Source organism: Mus pahari, chromosome X (assembly GCF_900095145.1).
Source record: "Mus pahari chromosome X, PAHARI_EIJ_v1.1, whole genome shotgun sequence".
Classification (NCBI taxonomy): Eukaryota; Metazoa; Chordata; class Mammalia; order Rodentia; family Muridae; genus Mus; species Mus pahari.
The window spans coordinates 128467100-128475885 of record NC_034613.1 but is presented as its reverse complement, the minus strand read 5'-3'; the positions used below and the strand labels follow the sequence as shown (position 1 = coordinate 128475885).

Below are 8786 nucleotides of genomic sequence, written 5' to 3'. Positions count from 1 at the left end.
TGGATCAGGATGTAGCTCTCAGCTACAGCTACTGTGCCGTATGTTCCGTCATGCTCCCTGTAATGATGATAATGGACTAAACCTCTGAAACTGCAAGCAAGCCCCCAGTTAAATGCTTGCATTGATAAGAATTGCCTTGGTCATGGTGTCTCTTCCCCGCAATATAAAAACAATACTACAACTCTTTTTTTTTTACATTGTTTAATACAGACTTTTATAGATGTGACTTTATTGTATCTTAACAGTTTAAATTTGATCCTCAAACATTTTGAGCTTTTATTATTCCTTTTGCTAACCACCTCTTACAATTTATTTTTTAAATCAAGTTTTTGAAATCAGTTCTCTGTTATTTAATTCTAAAACATATAAAACATCTTGCCTTAACAATTTCAAAAACCACACATAAAACTCCATAATACAATAGGCCAACTTTCATCCTATTGTGACATTTACCCCTACTGTTTCTGCAATTATACAGTTCTGTCATTGAAAATATACCACTTAAATCTCAACTTACACATTTCAAGAACAATCTTTAGTAGTAACATAAGTATATTTTCTGTGGAGTTATTTCTGACCATATTTTTCAGAACATGGGAATATATGTATATTTATATTCTTGTGAGTTCAAAGTCTGTTTTCTGATACTTTCTGTACACATATCTGCAAAAATTTTTGTATATTTTGTGATAATATAGTCCTTGAAAAATTATTTAAATATGATAAACTAATAGCAAATGGCAACATTTCAAAGAATTGTTCATACATTTTTGTATTGTCATTCCAACTATGTTTACCCTTTATGACCATGTCTCTGCTTACTTTCAGAAAGGCACAGGACTCCGGTCTACCCTACCAAAGTAGTAGTCAAAATAAAAATCTATATTATGCTTCTCAGAGCAAATTCATTTAGACATTAAAAAAGAAAATTTTAGCTAGTTCCAAAGCTGCCTCAGTTTCAAAGTCTGGCCACTGTTCCCTTGCTGGGAAAAGTAAGAAGTACTTCAGCTCTGAGGACACTGGCCTTCCCATAGCACCACAGCCCTCTGCTGCAGTACCAGCACCAAAAATGATGGTAAACAGCAATGTACAAACATGCCGCAAATGTTTTAATAGAATTTGGCTTTTCTTTAAACCGTTTTTTTTTTTCAGTCAAAACGAACAAACAAACAAATGCTGAAACCACTTAATAAACTTACAAACTTGAAAAAATTAGACACCAGTTGGGTAGCAAAATTCATATTATAAAAGCAATGTATTCTAAATTTCGAAGACATGACAAGTTCTGTAGAACATCTCTCATCAGAAGACCGAAGCTTTCAAACTGCATGATCTTCTGCCAGGCAGGACTAGGGCATCATTCACTGGCTTGAGGTTGAATCCATTTCAAGGCATGTCTTGATGGTACAGCAATAGTGGGATGATAAAATGTGCAGTCTGGTCTTGTACACTGAGTATTAAACCTATAGTGTTTTGCCTGTTGTCTTAGTTAGGGTTTTACTGCTGTGAATAGACACATGACCAAGGCAACTCTTATAAGGATAACATTTAACTGGGGCTGGCTTATAGGTTCAGAGGTTCAGTTCATTATCATCAAGGTGGGAACATAGCAGCATCCAGGCAGGCATCGTGCAGGAGGAGCTTGGTGAGGTGGTGCATGCCTTTAATCCCAGCACTCAGGAGGCAGAGGCAGGCAGATCTCTAAGTTCCAGGCCAGCCTGGTGTACACAGTGAGTTCCAATACAGTCTAGAGTCTAGCAGACTTGAGTTCCAGGACAGCCAGAGCTACATAGAGAAACCCTGTCTCAAAAACAAAACAAAACAAAACAACAAAAAAACCTTTTACACTATGGTACCCTGGCTTGGATGGGTCTAAACAAACCTCAAGTCTTAAGATTTTAGGAAAGGGCTGAGCAGACATCCCCTTTTGTAAACCATTGACAGGCAAGGAGATGCCTCCTACTTCTGGCCATGTGCTCTGGTGTCCCATTCATTCTGAAGCTTGTCAGCTTTGGTTCTTAAAAACACATACTCAGTCTTAGCCACATGATTTGTTTTAATAGAAAAGAACACAGACTCTGTAATAATACTTTTCAGGTGAGTTAGGAGTTCCCCTCTAGCTTCTAATGTTGTAACCAAGTAATACAATCCAAGATACCAATAGGAATTATTTATAGACAAAAGCCTGATATACTATTTGGTAAAGTCAACATTGGTAATGGCATTAAAAATACATTCACCTGAAATACAAAGCCTCAAACATCTGTAGAGGTTAGCTTTCAGTGCCTCTGTGTGCAGTCCAGATGCTTCTCTATGGTTTAGGCAGAACACTGGTTCTACTATGTAATACGGTGGCAGTAATAAATTAGCTTTATCATTTATTCAGCCGGGCGTGGTGGTGCACGCCTTTAATCCCAGCACTCAGGAGGTAGAGGCAGGTGAGACAAGGTTTCAGTATAGTCTGGCAAGCTTGAAACTGGCTGTTTAGATCAGGCTGGCTCCCAGTTCATTGGGATCTGCTTGCCTCTGCTTCTCAAGTGCTGGGATTAAAGGTGTGCACCACCACATTTGGCTAATATATTAGTTTTAAAAGGATGAAAATTTTATTTACAAATAATCTCCCTTTAAAAAGTTATTTATTTTTAAATCTTTCTCGAGACAGGGTTTTTCTGTGTAGCCCTGGCTGTCTTGGAACTTGCTCTGTAGACCAGGCTGGCCTCGAACCCACAAAGGTTTGCCTGCCTTTGTAGTGCTGGGATAAAAGGTATAAGCCACTATCTCCTGGTTTACAGTAGTCTCTTAAGGGTTTCTTTAGTATTTTACAACGTTGCAGACCTGCCTGTGCTTAGAAACATTACTTTCAGGTGCATGATAGTCTTAAGGAAAGCCAAGTTCACTCACTTCCTGGCTTCCTTGGACTCTCATTTTACTTTGCTGCTAGGGCACAAGTAGAGGGAAGGCTAGATATCACGGAGATCAGTGGATTTCATGCAGTTGTTGTGAAACCCACAGCTCCCATCTTCAGGGTAATAAGAGATACTTTCTTCTGGATCCATTTTGTGGGATCTTGGTCCAGGAACACAGAATTGGTTTACCCCAATGCCAAGTTCCATCATGGAAGCAGTTTTACAGTTTTATTTTTTTAAAAATAGTTTTACAGAACAAAGGAAGTCATGAATCAAGGCAAGTTTAAAACACATTGATGGGTAAACCAGAGAGGTATGAACAAGATGGAAGAGCTATTCTATAGGCCTAAGATGTTATCTGATGACATTCTTAGCTCTGAGATTGGCAGAGCTAGTACTCTATTAAATTAGTAGCTTCTAAGAGGCTTTTACTAATTATCATAAGATATTAGTTCTTTGCAAATTGCTTCTAAGAGGTTTTTATTATCACAGAATGTTAGCTTTAAGTTAATAGCATCAATGAGCTTTTTATTTATTATTGTGAGATGTTAGTTCTAAAGTTACCACCTTCCAAAAGATTTTTTTCTATTATCACCGGGTGTTAGTGTTCAGTTACTGAGTGGGGCCAGGAAGGCTAAAACTAGCTCAAGATAAAGCAGTTAGCCTCCGAACCTGCACAATTCTAATCTCTCCATAATTCTGAAATTCCAGTGGGTCCATCAGTTTCTGCAGACATAAACACAACCACACACAGCGTCTTTTCAGGGATTTTCATCGCAAAACTATTTGTTTAAATAAAAGAAACTTTGGAGAGGACAAAAAAGTGCAATGCACCAAGGAGTTGCTAGGTCGGACACAGGGATCTCTGCTGCCTGGATGCTCCACTTGGCTCCTCTTCAATACAGTTAAGAAAGGGGCCTGACCAGAGAACAAAGAAGACTTAACTCCAGGAAAATAACAAAGGCTGAAATAGCTGGAAGAAAAGTTCTCTAGAGCCCTGACCTCAAGGTTGGCTTCTTAATAAAATCCCATGAGAAGAAAAAAACCTAGTAAACTACACATCCAAAAAAGTCCTGATGCTAAAGCAACTGTCAGTAAGAATTGATACCCATTCCCAAACTTGGTGCTGCACTGCCTGTAATCTCAGCATTCTGGAGGTGGAGCCATGAGGATGAGGAGTTCAAATTTGGCCTTGGTGAAATGCCAAGTTCCGGACCAGCTTCGACTACAGGACACTGTGGCTCAAACACAAGCAAACATACAAACAAAAACGAAAGAAAGAAACCAATATAGATCATTTGTGTACAATACTGTTTAAAGTGTTTCTTCTTTTGGTAAAGGATGTGAATTTTTCCCCCCAGTGTTTTAGGGTACAGGTAAAATTATCCAAAAAGGCTTTATGATCAGAGAGGTAAGGGCTGCAAGGCTGCGCTGAACGGGTAGAGATGTGGCTCAAGGCTCGAATCGCTAGAACATAAGGAGACCAGGGCTATATGGCTGCAAGTCACAAGCTCTGTCCTTTGGCCTGTAACAGGGGCTTTGGAAGTTATGAACCGGCAACACTTAGGGAAGCTGGCAGCGACCTCGCTCGTACCACTGCGCAAACGCGAAAATCAGCCAATCCCAGACCGCAGATTACAGCTTCCTTCCGGTGAGAGGGCGGGACTTCGGTTGATTTTCGCTAGGGCGAGGATGGGCGTTCGGGCTTTCATCGCGGATTCGGGTCGCCCTGCTCTCTTAGGCAAGTTCGAGTGACTTCGGCGGTTTTCTCCATTCTGCTTACCTTCCGGAGTCTTCATTTCTACAACAGTTGACTGAAAAGCGGCAGAAAAAATATTTTGTTCCGTGAGGGTGAGTTTCAGTTTCTGTGGCCGCTAGATGGCAATATTAGCCGCGGTATCGTAGCCCTGCCCACTCCACCCCGCCCTTTGTGCTTAAAAAAAAAAGTCTAAATTATGCTTCCTCTATCTGGGTCTCTTTTGCTTGGATTTTTTGCTGGCCAGTGGATAAAGCCCTTTGCTCTTCTAGTAGGCGGTTTTGTTTTTAAATTCTGTTTGGGCAGCTACCTGTGTTTTGGCTTTTCTAAAAGTCATTCTTTTCTTTAACTTGTCATTAGGATTAACATTGTCATAGGATCTTTATAAACATCCTTGTTCTTTTATTTAACCGTTTGCAGGGGTAATAATGAAAACAATTCTTACACACATTGCAATCATCCAGACTCAATATAGTTTACAATACTTGATTTAGGGTTTTGTTTTGTTTTGTTTCTTCCCCATTCCCATGGGTATAATATAAGCATACAGAAATGAGTATTTGTGTTATTGCTTTAACAGCTTAAGAAAATTGAAATCCCACTGAACCCCCCTGACAGGTAATGATTAGAAAAAAGACCCTAGAAACTGGAGAGATGGCCCAGCAGTTAAGAGCTAGTACTGCTCTTACAGAGGCCCCCTTCCTAGGACCCACCTTGGCTCCAGACAGATGCCTCTGGTCTACAGGAGCATCTGCACCCACATGCACAGACACATGCATGATTACAAGGTGATAAAAATGAATCTTAAAATGAGAAAAAGATTTGAACATTTTTTCCAAATGTGACAACATCGTCTAATAACTGATTTTCCTCCTTATGCCAATGTCAGGTATCATAAAGGCTGATGCCTAAGGTTGGACCATACTTGCTTTTTCCTCCTTGCTTACCCTTATACTTTCTGCTCAGCATCAGAACTGCTATGTGTTCTCTTGGTATTTGTTGAACAAATGACCAAGTGCCTGATTTCTTCAGGGTACAATTCTCTATCCATACAACATGACTGGGTCAGTTCAGGCCTGGTGGTAAAGGCCTGTAACCTAGCTACTGGGTAGATGTGTAGGAAGGGTTGTAGTTCAAGGACTGCCTGTGCTGTAGAGTGTGTTGAAGGCCAGCTGGGACTGTTTAATGAAACTGTCTTGAAATTTAAAAAAGAAAAAATCAGATCTATTGACTTTCTTTTGAAAGATGTTTATCTGTATCCATCATACTGCTTTCTCAAGGGGAGTGTATAATTATTGACATTCTGATGCATGCACTAAAACTGAAGGCTTATTTTTCTCATTTTGAAAATAATAAAAAGAAAAGAAAAAAAAATCAGGAGAGCTGGAGATACTGTTCCATTGTAGGCCAAACTTCTATGAGATGAAGGAAAGCATTTTACAAAGCGAGTATGTGATTAGACAGCGATGGACTAGGGATGTTGGCAAATTTTGGTTCTCTGATTGCTCATCTTGATATCTGTGGTTATTGTCTCAGTATCTGTGTACTACCATTTCTGTAAACGACAGTGGAAGCAGAAACCGCTTTAGGGGGTGGTGGCCCACATAGGCCAACAGCTTGTGTCCTAGAAATGAGACGGGGGTGTGCTTGCTTACTTTTGACTTTTGTCTTTCTTTTTTGAGCAGGTTTCCATTATCTCAAAGTAGTTTTGAAGGGGCAATTTAGTCTAGCTAAGGATGACCAGAGTTTGTGGTTCCATATCCTCAAGTGCTGGGATTACAGGTGTAATGTCAGGGGAATATAAAGAAGGAAAGCATATCAGTGTACTTTTTTTTAAAGATAACTTCTCCATAAAGTGAAAAGAATTTTATTGTACAGACTTACTGTTTCAACATCGCCATTTATTCACAATGCAATTTTAGAAGTAGATTTGTTAGGTCCAAAGGCCAAACAGTTCATTCAGTCTTGGAAGAGTATTCTTTCTATGAGGATTCTTGTTTACCATGCCCTTTCTATGATTTATAATAACAAATTATTATAAATATTAGAAACTAATATTTAATATAAACAATAGCTATTGCCATATATAATTACATTAAATATTAATTAATTAAATTGTTTTGATGTTAAAATATTTAATATTTATGCTTATATATAACTAATAAAATTTAACTTAATATTATTTAATTATTTTATATACATACACACACACACACATATATATATATATATATATATATATATATATATATATATATATTGTTACTGTTATTATTTTGGTACTGAGTATTGACCTTGTATATCTTTACTCTTCTTTTGAGTTTCTACTAACCCTGCTTAAACTCCCCACTAAAATGCCTTGAAGATCCAAGGAAACAAAAAGAAAATGAAAAAAAAAAAAAGAAAGAGAATCCACAGTACCTTAATAGGAATGCCCACCTTTAAGTCCTTCCCCATTTCTCCCACTTCTCCTCTTAGGGGGTGGGGCTCTCCTTGATATCACCCCATCCTGGCACTTCAAGTCTCTGCAAGGCTAGTCACATCTTCTCCCAGAGGCAGTCCAGCTAGAAGACATATCCTACATACAGGCAGCAGCTTTTGGGATAGCCCCAGTTGTTCAGGACCCACATGAAGACCAAGCTGCACATCTGCTACATATGTGCGGGGAGGCCTAGGTCCAGCCTGTGCATGCTCTTTGGTTGGTGGTTCAGACTCTGAGAGCCCCAAGGGTGCAGGTTAGTGGACTCTTGGTCTTCCTGTGGAGTTCCTGTCCCCTTTGAGGCCCATAATCCTTCCTCCTATTCCTCCATGAGAGTCCCCAAGCTCCATCCACTGTTTGGCTGTGGGTGTCTGCATCTGTCTGAGTCAGTTGCTGGGTGGAGCCTCTCAGGACAGCCATGCTAGGCTTCTGTCTGCAAGCATAACAGTATTAATAGTATCAAGGATTGGTGCTTGTCCATGGGATGGGTTTCAAGTTAGGCTGGTTATTAGTTAGCCATTCCTTCAGTCTCTGCTCCCTCCCCTGTGCCTGCATTTCTTATAGACAGGACAAATTTTAGGTTGAAAGTTTTGTGGGTGTGTTGGTGTCTCTATTGATCCACTGGGGTACCTGCCTGGCTACAGGAGGTAGCCTCTTCAGGTTCCATATCCTCAATGTTGTGAGTCACAGCTAAGGCCACCCCCATTGATTCTTGGTCACCTCCCAGATCCCAGGTCTCTGTCTGGACATACCCCCCCGCCCCATCAGTTTCAGTTCCATTCATTTTCATGGCCTTCTAGCCATCCTGTCCTTCCCTGCACCTGATCTTAAACCCCCCATTCCCCTCCCTCCCTTCCAGTTCCCTACCTTCATCTGCCTCTCATGACTATCATTTCAGTATGCTGTAGCTGCCTTCAGACACACCAGAAGAGGGCATCAGATCCCACCACAGATGGCTGTGAGCCACCATGTGGTTGCTGGGAATTGAACTCAGGATCCTTGGAAGAGCAGTCAGTGTCTCAACTGCTGAGCCATCTCTCCAGCCCCTCTCATGACTATCTTTATCTTATGAATATTTTATTCATTCTTCAGTTGAGAGACATCTAGATTGTTTCCTGTTTCTGGCTATTACACATACAGCTGCTGTGAACAGTCTTTGTGAGATGTTGAAGCATCTTTTGGGTATATACCCAGGAGTAGTATAGCTGGGTCTTGAGGTAGGAGTATTACCACATTTCTGAGAAACCACCAAATTGATTTCCAAAGTGGTTGTACAAGTTTGCACTGTCACCAGCAATGAAGAAGTGTTTCCCTTTCCCCCAAATCCATCTTCAGTGTTCTGGCATGAGATGTAGGTTTATAAAGAGAGCACAAGATATGTATAACCACAGCCCTGGTTCAGATGTGGTCTCACTCATCTTTGGCACAGCATCAGCTTGGGTCCTGTCTCTCTTACAGGGTGTGTTGTCCTCCCTGGGAGACAGGTCCCTCTTCTGGCTGGTACCAGGCTTTTCAGTCTTTTCTTTGAGGAATGTCCAATTTCTCTGGAGCTAACTGTACTCTCATGGCCTTCTTGCTCTAGAGCAGTGGTTCTCAACCTCTGGGTGTTAACCCTTTGAGGGTCAAATGACCCTTTCACAGAGGC

At 40.5% G+C, this 8786-nt stretch overlaps 1 protein-coding gene across 1 annotated transcript in view; it reads left to right on the top strand.

The window, feature by feature from the left end:
• The first annotated feature begins 4608 nt into the window (after positions 1-4608).
• Fam104b (family with sequence similarity 104 member B) overlaps positions 4609-8786 on the top strand; it is a 41402-nt gene continuing 37224 nt past the window's right edge. The window contains exon 1 of the transcript XR_003843045.1: positions 4609-4757. The gene's annotated coding sequence lies outside the window, so the exon portion shown is untranslated. The remainder of the gene's footprint in view (positions 4758-8786) is intronic.